Here is a 15,798-nt window from a genome sequence, read left to right as displayed (position 1 = left end):
AACTTTTTAATTTGAAACATAGTTTTGCTTTATTTTCCACAATTGTAGCTCATGCCGCATTCATAAACTTTTAAAACTATAAAAAGGGACTGTTGACATGTTGTCCCAATTTAGTAGATTTACATATTGTGATAGTTTTAGCAGTTTTTAGAAATTTCAGATGTTATGCCCCATTTGATCACTTTTGAATATTAAAGTGTTATCCATTTTAGCTGTATTTCTAAAATTTATTTTCAAGTTTAGTAGTTTTAGCCAGTTAGACAGTGTCAGTGGTTTTACTTTATCACTTTTTTTAATTTGTGACCATATTAGCTGTTTTCAGTTTGTGTAAAGAGGTCCTGGGAGTGATATTTGAAAAAGACACATTAAAAAAAAAAAAAAACTTCAACGGGTCTAAAATAACTACAAGAGACGTTAATAAATCTCAGAGTGTTTCCCCAACAGATCAAAACACTTCACATAGTGTTCCATTAACATGTCTTTAGGTAAATGTTTTCTCGGCCTGTCTTGAGGAAACAAACTCCCCCTTTAAAGCCAGAATCACAGAGTCAAGTGGTTCAGTTTGTCAATCATTACATGAGGCTTGAATCTTTTAAATCCCTGACTCTGGGCCAATTAGATGAAATTCTTTCTGGGTGTTGCAAGTTAACCATTTACTAGTCTAACCCGAGTTTCCTGTACTACGGACACTTTATTACATGCTGGTGTTGCTTTTGCCGCCTCCAGCTCAATAACGCAGATAAGAAAACTGCTCCTTGTACTTTGCTTCACTCCTATAAATGTCTGAAGAATAAATCATTCTAAATAGCAGCATTGACTGTGGAATATTTTAAAGAATAATGGGTCACCTTGTTAGCCGCAGACACCTTCACTGGCTCATTGCAATACTCTAAAGGTCCCTGTACTTTCAAACTGGCTTTCACATCAACCATAGGACCCACAATATGATGAAATCTTCAAGCACAAAGGTCAACAGACTATTGCTCCATTCTGCCAGGTTCAGAGGTGTGTCCATTAATCATCTTCTTACCACAGAGTTATACTGCAACTGCAAGGATTGTTTGCAGGGCCGTGCTGCGTAATGCAGTCCAAAGTCAGCCAACAGCAGTTAAAAGGCTTTTTTCTTTCGACATTTTACAGTGTTCAAAACTCATCCAAGTCCTCGTCTGCTACCTTAGTGTCGGATAATCCAAGTGTGAAAAAATGGCAGAAGGTTGAGAAGGATTATGAGTTATTTATTCATGTTCCTTTAAGCACCAGATGTTCGAGCACTTCGGTGCATTACTACCCTGATGATACATTTACCAAGCAGTAAAAAAAATAAAAAAAAAATGCAAGTGACTGCTGGGATGGAAATCAAACCTCATGACTGCCTCTGTGTCATAAATACAGTGAGTGAAAGGATGCCTGTTATGACTGGAGAATAGTCCACAACCACATGGCCTCGCCTCACCAAACGAGCTTTGCTTTGTAAATGACAGCAAATAGTCAATATGGTGGATGATTGGGTGGATGATTGGTCACAGAGTCAACGATGAAGAGAAAAAACAACTAATGGTGCTCAAAAAAAAAATTGACTGAGGAAGAGTTTTAAAAAAGCAAGTATCTTCAATTAAAGTCCACGAATAAAAGCTATTTGGAGCCAGGTGAGGAAAAACTTCACCCCACTATATCAGTTGGAGGCTGAGCTGATTTAAACCAACTTTTAAAACGAGTGAAGAACAGAAGCAAATAAAACCAAAGTAAATGTTTTCAGAGGCTCTCAGACATGATAGCAGTGCTAACTACAGTACGTCATTCTCAGAGTTTCTGCTGTCTCTTTGTCATCGTTTTCAAAACGTTGCTGTGAAAATGCAAAACGTTAAAACTTTGTGTTTTCACTTGAAACATAGTCATTGGTAGTTTTTACATTCAGGAACAGATATAAGGCAAATATAATGTTTATCGCTTCACTTGTGAGAGATGAAGTCCTCAGTATGTCCCAGTTAAAAAGCTCCTACATGTGTTTGTGCACAATATCACGTTTTAATTCTGTCCAGTCCAAAGTGGCCGCAGCATCACCTCAACCTCATCACATCTTCCACTTCTCCAGTTGCTCGCCTTGCTTCCTCACCTGTCCCCCCCCCCCATCCTTTTATATCGCCCCCTCTTCCCTCTTTCTCTGTCCTCCCTCATCCTCCTCTCTCTCTCTCCCCCCCATCCTTCATTTGGCTGCAGCTAAATGTCTTGAGTGAGATAACATCACGGTAGGAAATTCCGCCTGTGTTGCCAGACTGCTCAGTTTTCTCCCCAGGGCTGGCAACAATGTGCGTCCTTCATAAGTGGCTGTGCAGCGCTCAGGATCTCCACTCATCCCCTGTGAGCCCGGTCAAAAGACCCGCCGGCGAAACCCAACGCCCCCAGCTCCACGCCAGAGCTCCAGCAGGTAGCCAGCGGGATTACTGCGAAAACACTGAAATCGGCCCCCTCCCTCCTTACGTTCTCACATTTTACAGGAACCCCACTAATCTTCAGGAGACATTAGCATAAGTTCCAGTTCTGCCTTAAATATATGCAAACAGTGTAAATGAAGCAGTCTGTAACAAGTACCTGAGCGTGTGTTTTTGTCATGTAGTCAATCGAATTATTTTGATGTTTTCATCCTTATAGGTCAAATCTTCAATCCTAAAACCCGGTGTGCTGTCTGAGGCTATTTTATTATGACTTTAAAGTTGGTGTGAAAAACTTTTATATGACATTTGTACATGATAAAACATGCTCAAAATGCTACTTATTGACCAAAATCATACATATTCAAGAATTTAACTCTGGTATCCAATTTTCTACCATTTAGTCATATAATTGCAACAAAGAATACCCTAAATATGACTTTATTATGATCATCCTCATTATACAATCATTAAATTGAAAATAAACTAAGAAATGCCAAAGTTAACTAGTATGGTCACTTGCCTCCTTTTTTCTGTTTTTCTTCTTTAAAATGTGTGAAAGTCATGAGTAACTTGTTGAAACTACTTTGTGTTATTGAACATGATCATCCTTTCTAAATGTTTCTGGCCAGCGAAGCTAAAACATTCGGGTCGGGGAATCAGAGCTTCACAGAAATAAGAAGTTCCTTGCGAAGCTTTGTGTCATTTATTCGTTCGATAAATAGCGAGTAAGAAGTAAAAAACCTTTAAAAACAAAAACCAAAAAAAAAAAAACGTTTGCCTGCAGAAGTGAAATCCCCAAAGACAAATGTACGTGTTTGTTTTGGAAGACACCCCTGAGAATTAAAGCCCTGAGCAGTTCTGGCAAATGCTCACTCAGAAGCTTGCAGATGCTCAAAGACTTGGAAGAGCTCTCCTGTAAGCCTTCGATTGTGTTTCTCAAAAACAGAGGCTAAAGCTGGCGCTCAGTGAGCTCAGTCAGTTAAAAAAAAAAAAGAGAGAGAGAGAGAGAGATTTATCCTTTAGGCCGAAGCTATGTGGCGTAACGTCAGAGCGCACGGGACATCGGTCAGTTTATCTCCCGGATGGCTTCTGCGGCGTCTGTCAGCCACGAAGGGTCAGCGCAGCGCCCCAGAATAGATCATTTTAACAGGCCGTGTCAGAGAGTATTTATCTATTTCCTGCGACATAAACACCAATTTAAGTCCCGAAAAGTTTGCGCGCAAGCCTGACGGTGAGGCGCCACAACACAGAGCGTTACCACAGAAACTAAACGGTTACCTTCAGCTCGCGGAGATTAGTGGGTTGTTGTCTGGACAGGACGAGATGTTTGCGCGCCATATGGTATAAAGGGCTTTATGTATTTAGGGCTGTGTCTCTAAATTTGGAGCGTCTGTGCTATAAGCGCTCGGCGGTCTTTGGCAGAAAGGAAAGGAGTGTCTCTCTGTGTGTCAGCGTCTGTGACCTCCGGAGCAGAGTTCAGGGAGAAAACTGCGGTTTTCCCTGCAGGAGGAAGCTGACAATAATGCCTTGTTTTCTGTAAAGCGGTGCAAAAAAAAAAAAAATCGAAATGGGCCAAATTAAATACGTCTTTTATGTGTCGTAGTTGCAAACAAGTCCCGATACGGGCTGCAATCGGGACTCGTTTGCAGAGTAAATGCCATTAGACAGCCATGCAGATTGACATTTTTATGGGTGTCTGAACATTTTGCGGCCGTCCCCCGTCGGGCCGGCCGGCCTTTGACGGCACTATCTCACAAATGAGGACTGTTGCAGCCGCAATCGTTGTCGACCGCGGCACTAAATGCACCTGTTGTCAGACTTATTTGAGGCGAGATAAGGTTAATTACGCTCCGGTGCGTGCTTTATCATTGCCGAGCGACACGGCCGGGGTTTGAACAGGGGGCTGCACGTCCAGAGCTTCAGGAATGTCATTCAGCAGAGCAAATGCACTCTAAGAGATAACCAGGGTCTGGAAAAACATGCCTCACGTTCGCCAGGTCTGCAACCTGCGGCTCTGGAAACATGTGGCTCCTCGCCCCTCTGTACAGGCCTCATGAATCATGAATCATCTTCACTTTTAGAGCACAGCAGACTCTGAAAATGAATCTTATTTTACAGTTTGAAGTGACAAATGTGATACTTAAATGAAAGAATTGTTCAACAGTGAACCAGAAATAAATCAGAACATCCTCACATGTTGCAAGACATATTGCTTCGTACAGCATGAATAAAACAGAATAATGAAAAGTTTTGCAGGATGAATGAAAGTTTCAATCTCAAACCTTTCAGTTCTAATAAAGGTGCTATGGTTATTTGTTTAAGCTATAATGGATTAAACCTCTAAAAAAAAAAAGCTGAAACAGGTAGATTTGCAAAATTTCGCAAGCATTTTTGCACGACAATGTTTTGAAAACGATTTCCATCCACACTGAAACTGCAGAAAAGCTCTGCGGAAGAGCTTTTTACTGCGGCCGCTGTGCACGTGCACCATAACGGCATTTCATGAAAGTTTTCGCCCGTTTCAACGGAGATGGTGTTGCAGCATTTTCGAAACGCTCCATCTTTTCAAAACCTTGGGTTTCCAGTGACTCTGGACATCGCTGTCGCATAAATCGATTCCTAAACCCAACGGAAGTTTTCCATTTTCACTTGAAAATGTTGTAAATGGATCCTCAAACCAGTATAACTTCAAAATACAGAAATACGGTACATGCTAAATTTTCCCCAACACACTAATTCTTGTAAAACCAGCAGTGTTTATAGTTTCAACTCATGTATTTTTAGGTAAATAGATGACTGATTAGTATTTATGCTGAACTGTCTAAACTTTGCAATTTCCGACTTGGCTGCCTGTGTCCTGATCCCTGTCTTCACCCTCGTCTTCACACCATTGGATTTCCTCCTCCTCCTCCTCCTCGTCGACTCCCACACTGACCTACGTTTACCCCAATCACTCACTCCTGTCTGTTCGGGGGAGGCAGGGTCACTCTCAGTTTACTGTGAGGCTGTGTGTGTGTGTGGATGTGTGTGTGTGTGTGAGAGAGTGTATTATACTGTGGGGACACATTTGTTTAAACACAGTGACATTGCTTTGGCACAGTCCCCAAAATGTCAATTATTAAATCTTTAGATAAGGATTTGGTTTAGAGTCAGGGTGATATCTGGGGTCGATTTAGTGAGGTCCTGCATGAAGTCTGTTAAAATGCATTGTGCGTAGAGTTTGCATGCATTTAGCAGGTCATCAAGTAGGAATGAGACCACGACAGACATCACATGCCATCATGAGTATTCAAACGAGGGTGTAACATGCGTTAAAGCCAACCTGACAAAGATTTAGACACAAAGGGTTTACATAAATGAACATCAATTTGGTTACTCCTAAAACCTATTCAAGTTTTTCCTTTTTAACATGGAAGCGTCTCGTTGGCAGCTGTCAGCCCTGTTTCAAATGAAAAAGTTTCACAAAAAAGCAACGTCCATTTACACAGAAATGGCAGAAATGTTGAAAACAATGCAGCTTTCACGTTGGGCCACTGGTGGATCTTGTTTTTCAGTGGCTTGGAGTACCGTTGCATAAGCAGGGCCTAAACCATTGCAAACTCCTTTTGATGATTTCGAAACAGGAGTTACCTGGATTTTAAAAGATTGATTTTTTTGGAGGGATTTTTTTTTTTTTTTAACTCTTCTTTTGGACCATTTTTGCTCCCACATGCTACATGTTTCCCACCCCCATCCCATACTACATCCAGTATTCAGTGGAGGGAGCACCCTGCACAGTACTAAACACCACTCGACTCCTTCTTCCTTGGTGACTGCAGAGCATTGGAGACGCAGTTATCTGTTAGCTTTTCTGCAGCGTGGGCTCGGCTTTCACTCAACTGTAAATCAACCTGATGCTTTCGGGAAGAGGATATAAATCAGTGGAAACAGCGCGGATTAGGTCGACAATGGGCATGGGTGAACGGGCCGAGTGGGTGGCAGCTCCTGCCGGGGTTTGTCTGGGTCAAAGTTGACTCATCACCTTCCTGTGGAATGTGTCGATCCTCCAGGTACAAACACACGTGTGTGCGCTGCCCTCGGAAAGCAGCCAACACCCTCTGTTTTGTCTGTATCCTGAAGGTGGAAAAGAAATTCACCAGTTGATACGAGCACACCTACGACCTCGTTTCATCAAACCACATGCAAATGATTCCAGTTCGGGATGAACGTACATGAGCTGAACTCAAACAGACAAAACAAGTGGAAAAGTAGCATTATAATCTATAAATAAAGACAGGTACACATTTTATAGCTATCGTAGTTTATAGAGGAGATGAACATTCATTACTAAAGGTTGAATATTTTGGTGTTTTTAAGTAAAACTGAATGTTTTTTTAATGCAATCTTCTTAAAAACACACTCAACTCCATTTACAATGGAATGTCTAAAAACATCTGTTTCCTATACCTTTATGGTAATGATTTTTTTTTTCAGTTTGTGTTTTTTTATTCAAATTTGCAATATATTTAGCCGCCCTGGTTTCACTTTGTTTACCGCTGGTAAAGTTAGCTCCAGCTGGAGGCGGCGCGGAGTGATATGACGGGAGAGAAAATAGTGCCAAGCGTTTAACGAGGCCTGACTTTTTCGCCGACAACGGTTTGTGATGCAAATGCATCACTCTTTCGAACACATATTGCTTTGAGAAGAAAAACGCTTTATTTTGGTGACCCCAGCAAACTTGCCGGACTACTTTCGTCTGGACCAAAACCGGACAGGATCTCCGCTCACTGGACGCTGTCAGGGGTCAGTCTGTACAACACCGCTGACGGGGATGCCATACAGATTCAAGGCCGCTACCGAAGCATCCTGGGCCTCCAGAACACCTCAGCAGTGCCACGGGCTGATTGCTTCCATGCCACGCCGCACTGAAGCAGTCATTTCTGCAAAAGGATTCCCGACCAAGTATTGAGTGCATAAGTGAACATACATATTTGAAGGTTGACTTTTTTTGTAAGAAAAACACTTTTCTTTTATTGGTCGGAAGGAATATGCTAATTTTTTTGAGATAGGGATTTTTGGTTTTTGTTTACTTTTTGGCCAAAATCATCAATATTTAAACAATAAAAGGCTTGAACTACTCCAGCTGTGTGTGATGAATCTAACATATATGAAAGTCTAATGTTTATCAGTACATTACAGAAAATAATGCACTTTGTCACAACATGCTAAGTTTCTGAGAAGGACCTGTGTATTCATGCAAATATGGTCTATCTGTTAATTGGTAATTGATCAACTTGTTGTTTTTCAATGTGTATTCCAACAATATGTATCAGCAGTGTGTTCACAGCTGTTGCTTAATGTGTTCCTTGTATTTGTGAGTTTCCATTAAAAAATGTGGAATGGAGGTTTCGCTTGTGCTTCTGTCTGCACTTCATGGAGTCGGTGTTCTCATTTTTCAGGTTTGTGTGTTTCAAACTGTTCAAAATCAATTCAACCTGAACGTTAGTGCAAAATAAAGATTCTTGGTTTTTCATCATTGATTTTAAGAAAAAAGTGCTTTTCTCAATAAATAAGTCAGAAACAACGGCTGTTTTTATTGAGATATTAAAGCAACACTAAGGAACTTTCAGTTTTCGTTAATTTTGGCGGCACCAGTGGACAAAAGTGGTAGTGTTTTGCCTGAACGAATACTACAGTTCCCATGAGGACTAGCGTGTGGCATCAAATTGCTGCTCCCGGTGGCATGCTGTCAGACTGAACTCGCCTTCATTTGTTTCCAGTGGCTGTGTGAAGGACGGATAGCGACGAGGTAATGAATCTAAATGAATCTAATGGTAGCTAAACAATGTTATATCATGATGTGAGTATGCCGTAAAGCAGTCCGCACATTTGTAGTTTTTTAGTGTGCAGGGTTCCTACCACCCTCCTCACAGCTGCTTAGTCCAAGTGAAAGCAATACTGACGCCCTCAGCCCGTGATTGAGGGGTCATTCAACTAGTTGTAAGTCGAAGTATCATCACAAAAGATATTAAAATGTTTTATTAAGGTTGAAAAGTTCCTTAGTGTAGGTTTAAGTTGATGATTTCTTATCTGTATTTCACACTGTGGAAGGTTAGACTGGATCGTCCAGGTGGCCGGTTTTGGCCCACAGGCCTTATGTTTACCACCCCTGCTTTAACTGATCGTGTTTTTATACATTAGACTGAAACTACAGATGCAGAAATTCAGCAAAGGCCAACATGTAAATATTATGGAGGAGCACTCATATGCACGGTGTAGGTGAACGTGTGTGTGTTTGGCCCTCTGTTTAGACTTCGCAGTCTTCCGAGTGTGTGTGGCGGACTGTTTACGAACCTGTCCGTAACAGATGTGTGTGTTAGTTGGATTTTTTTTTTTTTTTTTTTTTAACTAAATGAGTAAAACGAGGCCACTGAAACCCCGCAGGAAATAAGCTCACACGTTGCCTACATGTTATTTTAAGCCCAAGTTACACATCATCTGATATCCGCTCTAAATGGCTTTTCCAGCCTCGCCGCTCCAGGTACTCCGAGGCAGAAGGACAGCGGTAAAAAGGGGCCAGCGGTGGAAAGAAAGAAAGAAAGAGACGGGCCGCCTTCAACTGAGAGGATGGAAAGCGGCCAAATCCCCAATTCCCCGAGCAGGAGAGGGCACGGCCCAGGCGCTGCAGAGATGCTGGGCTACTTATCTCTTTTTCAAACATTTACACTCACGGCTTCAGTGCTTCAGGCATGTTGATCTTCCCCCAACGTTGAAAGCTCCATTTGATGAAGTGCATCCAGGATAAATTCAACGTTCAGACGAGCCCCAGTCAAGTTCTCCTAAGTCGTGAGTCATATTTGCAGTAGTTGTAGGAGCGCAGACGTCTTCATTTTTCACACACGGCTCCGGTTCATTATGAAAAACACGATCCGCTGCACGCTGAAGGAGAAAGGAGCGTGGAAATTCCATTTAAGACCAACACGTTTAACAGGTTTTCTCTCTGAGGGCCCGTTAACTTTTTGAAAATGGATCTCCAGGTGGAACTTTTCGAAAAAGCTCGGGTCAGATCTCGGTGGAAATGAGCAGAAAATGCAACTTTTTGAAAACACTCAGACTCCTTCTCTGTGGAAAACACAACTTTTGTGAAGCTGCAACCGTGCATACACAGCAAGGCCGTAGTGAATTCTTCTTTCGCACATTAGGATGGACGATAGCAACATCGGCGGACTACAGGGTGCGATGACTCCCAGTCTTGTTTTATTGAGAAACACCGTTAAAGTGAACCAGCTTTGTTGTCTAACTACGTCATTTTCAGAATTTCTGATATTTCCATGTTGACGTGAACGTTGTGAAAACATGTTTTTCCATCTTTCTATCAAATCGAACTTTCTTTCTAGAGCACTTTTCAGATTAATAAAAACAACAAAGTGCATTTAAAACATAAAACAGCATAAAAAAAAATGAACCCCATCCCTCCCACTATCAAAATATAATACACTACTGCAACACACACCTTCAACACAATACGCTTGCACACACACACACTCTAGGAGGGAAACTGTGCCCGAGTCCTGTTTCACTTTCTCTTGATCAGCTGCTTGAAAGCAGTCATTAATATAATTTCATCTACAATCTGATAATAGTTTGAAATTATCTGATAAATCTGCAGCTTTACTTGGATTTATGAAGTTCTTAAGCGAGTTTAAGCTCCTCTTTTCCCCTCCCTCTCTGTTGTTTCAAAGTGTTTTTTACAGCTGCAGCCAGCAGGTTTTTCTTTTTTTTTTTTGGCAACTCCACCAAAACACAGTCAAACCACCATCAGTCCATCCATCTTTCTTTTTCCAGGTTAGGAGGTGACCCCAGCTTGTGCCATGTTCAGGTCAACAGAGATCCTTCCAGGGTTAAAACAGAGTTACTCATTCACACAGTTGCTAACCCTACATGTGTTTGAGTGGTGGGAAGAATCCAGAGTCATGAGGGAGAAAAAAAAACAAAAAAATACCAAAAACACAACAAAAGTTTCCGTTTTCACTTTAAATGTCATGTAAGCGGGGCTTCAGTCTCCATCGGGAACAACTGGAGGTTCAGACTCTTGACGGACCGCTTCATTTGGGCGATCGGTCCCACAACTTAACAAAGACGAACCGCTCTGACAAATAAAGCAGCTGCGCTGTGTGCTCGGGAGTCTTGAGAGCTTCCTGGATCAGCTCGCTGTGTGACCGTGAAGCGCTCGCTGCAGAACAGAGCCGTCCTGTTGAAGCATGTCGCAGCTTCCTCGCGTGAAAGCTGCAGTGTGGCACCTCTGCCCGCCGCCGCTCACTCCTGAAGGCCAAACGCTTAATGGAACACTAATGGCTTTCACCATGCTTACATTTCTCACCTCTTCACGCCTCCTGCGCGCCGCCGCCGGGATCCCTTCCGAGACCAAAGCCGCTCGTAAAGAAACTCGGCCCGCGAGGCCGAGCCGGCTGTCGTCACGGCTCTTAATGAATCCTCGGTCCTGTGCAGCGTCCTCGAACGCGGGCAAGACGTCATCGCCGCCCGAGAAAGATCGTAATTATAAACGCTGTTTCCAGTGGTAGCAGTTTAAGAGCAGGCCCCTGTTGCTCCGGGGTCTTAATGACGCCGGGAGAACAAGTGGCGATTTAGAAGGGCTCCGGGTAACACCCTCAGCGCCAGGCTGCCAGCTTCCAGTGTGGAGGGATCTCTGGAGGTCAGACCACGGCGGACACATCACCGGATCAATATTAGTGGGAAACGAAACGCGCTACTGTCAACTCTCAGTTTCGACCAGACGATTCAATCCTCCGTTCTTCGGATGTAGACACGAAGCTCATGAATATCATTCAGAATTGCTTAGTTTGGAATAAGACAGTTCCGAATTACAAAACACCCATGTAGGGTCAGTGTTTATAATCAAAACACGAATGAAAACGCTTCAAAACCAGTAAGATAAGCTCTTGAAATGGAACAAACTGAAATTCGATCTACTCACACATGTGCGAGTGCGCCACCTTTAACAAAAGCTGTGTTTTCTCTGTGTATACAAAAAGTTACACACTGTGTGCAATTTTAAAAAAAAAAATACAGTTTTCAAGGTTTTCCTGCTGCACGCCAAAAGACTCAGGGTTTGTGGAGGTGTGGGTAAAATACAAAGACTCAATTGTTCATGACATAAATGCAAGTTTGGACAAGCTGGACTCAGATGGATCAAGCTATCGCAACTGATGGTTGCCCAAATGTAATTAGACTGCAAAAACATTACAGGACTAATATAAGACTTTAATCGCGGTGAGCTTTTCGTTCTGACGTGGCCTGCCTAAACTTTTTCTGCTTGAATTGCAACGGCTTTGTCAGTAAAGACCTGGTTAAAACCCCATTGTTGGGGCTCAAGGGTTTTAATTCACATCAATAACAGGTTTGTGTGGATGTGATTTGGATGATGATTGACGTGTGGAGCTTTAAACTGGGAGGCTCTGGAAAAAAAAAAAAAAAGAAATGAACGTAATCAGTTCATTGATGGCTTCCCAGTGCAGGTTACCGCCACAAGGTATCGATGGTTAAAGCTGCTGCAACCCGATATAGTGCAGTGGTTTCATTGAGTTAAAATTAGTGGGGGTTTTTTTGTTTTTTTTATGTTTTATTTGCAGTGGGTTTTTTTCCCATGGCAGCAGAAAACCACACATTAAAATCATCCAGTGAGATAAAGCTCAACAAATGTTTGCGCAACTGACTGTCAGGGATACCCGGTACGTTTAAGCCTGTATTATACCAATTTACCCTCCTTCATGTGAGTGTGTGTTTATGTGTGTGTCCTTGTTCTTGAGGAGTCCTCTCACTGTGTGAATAAAAGTGACATTCCCTACTCTGGATTTCATACATTTTAAGGTAAACACATGTCTCAGAGTCAAGTTATGGTTAAAGTTGGAGGTAAATTGGTAAATATCTGCAGGAAATGCTTCTTTTATGCTTCTCCTTAAAAAAATATCGAGATTTTTATCATGTTGATTTTGGCACTATTGTGCTGGTCCGTCCCAGGCCAGAGGAAACTGTGCTTAATGTGGCTCTTCAACTAAAATTAGTTTAACACCGTCTGTGGGAGATTTATGTCTTGTTTTCTTTTGTTTTTTTTTGTTTTTTTTTTTTGTTGTTTTTTTTTACATCGAACATAAAGTCTGCAGGTAATTAATATAAGTAACTGTATCATCCCGGAAGGCAGAGAAACTGTGTGCTTTCGTGTTTGTGTGTGCCTGTGTGCGTGTGTGTGTGTGTGTGTGTGTGTGTGTGTGTGTGTGTGTGTGTGTGTGTGTGTGTGTGTGTGTGTGTGTGTGCATGCTGGGAGCTGGTTAACAGACCTGGCTGTCACAGTCCTGCCCAGCAGCAGACTGATTGGATGGGAGAGAATTGTGTGTCAGTGTTTGCTCTGGTTAATGAGCGGAAGGAAGGTGAGCCAGTACAATACACACACGCTCAGTCAACGAGGGACCCTGTCGGGGCGTGTATGTGTGTGTGTGTGTGTGTGTGTGTGTGTGTGTAAGGGTGACTGCCTTCAGGCTCACAACCCTCCTCGGGTTGATTAGTAGTTTGTCTTTAAGTAAACATGCAGCAGAAGAACTGAGGAATCTAACCTGTGGAAGGAAGGAAGGAAGGAAGAAAGAGAGGAAGGGAGGGAGGGAGGGAGGAAGGAATCCTCCATCCATCACTGACTTGGAGATGCAAAATGGACACACATGACCGGGAACTCAGATTTCACCAAGGTCAGACAAGAGAATGTAAAGCTCCCGCTGCACGATGAGTCTGCTCAGAATTTAGGTTTCAGGCTTCATTTAGAATAAATCCTTTAACTTCGGAGTAGTGGAGACAAATAACTGAAAAACTAAGACTACTTTAGAAGCTGAACCATAAGTTGAAAGCAGTTCCACAAGCATTCTGTTTATGTTTTGATCGACGACTGTTCCTGCTCCGCATCTAATTCCTTTATTTCTTTTTCAGTGTTTGTCTGGCGCTGACGATTGAAACTCAAAATTATAATCTGCTCTCGTCAAACTAACCACACTGTTTTACTTTCAGGTCACAGCTTCGCACTGAGATGTGCATGTCAAGGCAACACTTTACTGTCTGCCTCAGCCTGTTTTTCTGCCATTATGGAGGTTTAGCAGAAGTTTTAGCTCTACCAGTCGACACATTAAACCCACACAGCTGAGTTTTGTAATAATAATGTAGTTTTCCCCTCATCATTTCTCACAGAAGAAATAACTGACCATAAGATTTCACTGGAAGGAAGCCGTCTTACCAGAGAAAAAGGTATTGAGCATGAATCGTGTATTCAATTTTCATCAGTTTTTCATTGAAAGTTTGGGAAAAAAGAGGAATCAAGTGAAATGTTTTGATTTTACAGAATCAACAGTTGGAAAAATTTCCAAATGATATAGTTTTCCCTCAATTTGACGAGTTAAATTCAATTTACAAGCAGATTAAATCCCACAAAACAGCATTTCTAACATCTAAATCATCTCAGCTGTAGATTTATGGCATATTTTCCCCTCCAACATGAATGTTTAGATATTTCTGAAACTCTTCTTACAGTTATTTATACGCTGATTATTTATCCAGCCAGTGAGAACTTGGTGACAGCGAGATTCCCTCTGAGATCAAGGATGGCGTCTGGAAGACTGCGTCCAAACTTAAAGAAAGTAAACATCTTCAGAAGTCAGGGGGGCCTCCACGTCTTATCTCGGAGTCATACATCAGATCTAATTACAGCCGGGCCTCTTCTCCCATACACACATGAAGTTTTAAATCAACCAAATTACCCATGGGACCCAGGCGACACTTTATTGAAATATTTATTCAATTTGCCGATGTTCTGGAGGAGCTGCAGGTTCCAGTGAAACTGGGTCAGGCTGGTGATTAACGCCTTCTCAAAGTGTCAGAAATCAATGTTTTGATTTGTCAAGCGAAGGCGATCGTTTTAAGGCGCAATGTCATTTCTGCCGTTAGCGCCCTTCAGACGCGTATATCATTCTGAAACACACCTGCTAATAAATCTCCCGGGGCTTTCGCTCTCGTCTGTTTTGAAGAAGAAGTGGGAAACAAGCGGAGCGACGCTGGATTTGCGTGAGATGATTTTTAATTGGTCAATATGTAGGAGCAACAAACAGCTGAAGCACCTTAAGTACAGGTAATTAAAGATATTTTGAGCAATAGGACAGCGCTGTATGTGGTGGTTTGATTTCAATCTGGCAGAATATTTCAATTTGAAGGCTTTTTCGATGCTCCGACTATCTCTCTGGAAACAGGTAAATGCAACTTTTCTGCACATGGAAGACTCTCCATTCATTCATTCATTTTTTTGAATTTTGCGTTAAATGTACACCTTCAAAACACATTTGGATTATGTTTATGTTAAGTATTAAGTGCTGTTTTAATGCCGTCATTTTATTATTTTGATCCTCTTGACGACAGATTGGGCTAAAGTGAGTTTGACCATTGATCTCGATTAGCAGGGTCAAATATATTTCACTTCTGGGGTCACATGCAGCCCAATTTCATCTTGAGCGGACCGAACCAGTAAAATAGTGCTATAATAACCTTTAAATTTAAGCCTTAAAGTTTTTATTTGTTGTGGCGCAAAGTATATAAAATATATAAAGTGATGAAATTGGCTATATTTTCACACAAAAAAAACTACTGAAAATGACTACAATCTCAATCACGAATTTAGTGAAACCTTCTAGTGCAAAAAAAAAAAAGAGTTAAATTTAAAGTTAAATTCTCCTGTAGCTGTTTGTTGTTGAATTCTACATGTTTTTATAAAGTCACCCTGACAACATGGCGTTCAGGCTAACGCTAGTTCGCTAGCTTTCATGCTAGAAAATGTCTTCAACAAATCAATATTTTCTTTGAAATTTTCACCATGTGATTGGTGGTTCTGGCGGACCAGATTAGAGCCTCTTGCAGACCACTTTTGGCCCACGGGCTTTATGTTTGAACCTCTGGTTCAAACTCAGACGTACTTCTAACTCTCAGTTTTAGCTTAAATCCTCTTTTCTGTGAGCATTATACTGATTGCTCCTTATTAAACCATTCAAATGTGGATTAATTTAAATAAAGTCCCCCCCGGAGACGCTCACAGTTGGCACAAGACAACCTTACGGAGCGCGCTGGAGCTCAACTCAACATCGAAGAAATAACGCCGCAGGTTTAAGGTATCACAAGGCCAAGCTTCCCATGAGGAGGTTACCAAGACAAACATTTCAGAGTTTCACAGCACGCCTCAGTAACTCTGTGAGAACCCCCCCTCCCCGCCACCACCTCCACCCCTGCGCCCACCCGCCTTTCTCTTTGGCGTCATGAACTTTGAGAGGCCTGGGAGAATCGGAGGGAA

Source organism: Salarias fasciatus, chromosome 18 (genome assembly GCF_902148845.1).
Source record: "Salarias fasciatus chromosome 18, fSalaFa1.1, whole genome shotgun sequence".
Lineage (NCBI taxonomy): Eukaryota > Metazoa > Chordata > Actinopteri > Blenniiformes > Blenniidae > Salarias > Salarias fasciatus.
The sequence above is the reverse complement of the archived record's forward strand: the minus strand, read 5'-3'. Positions refer to the sequence as shown.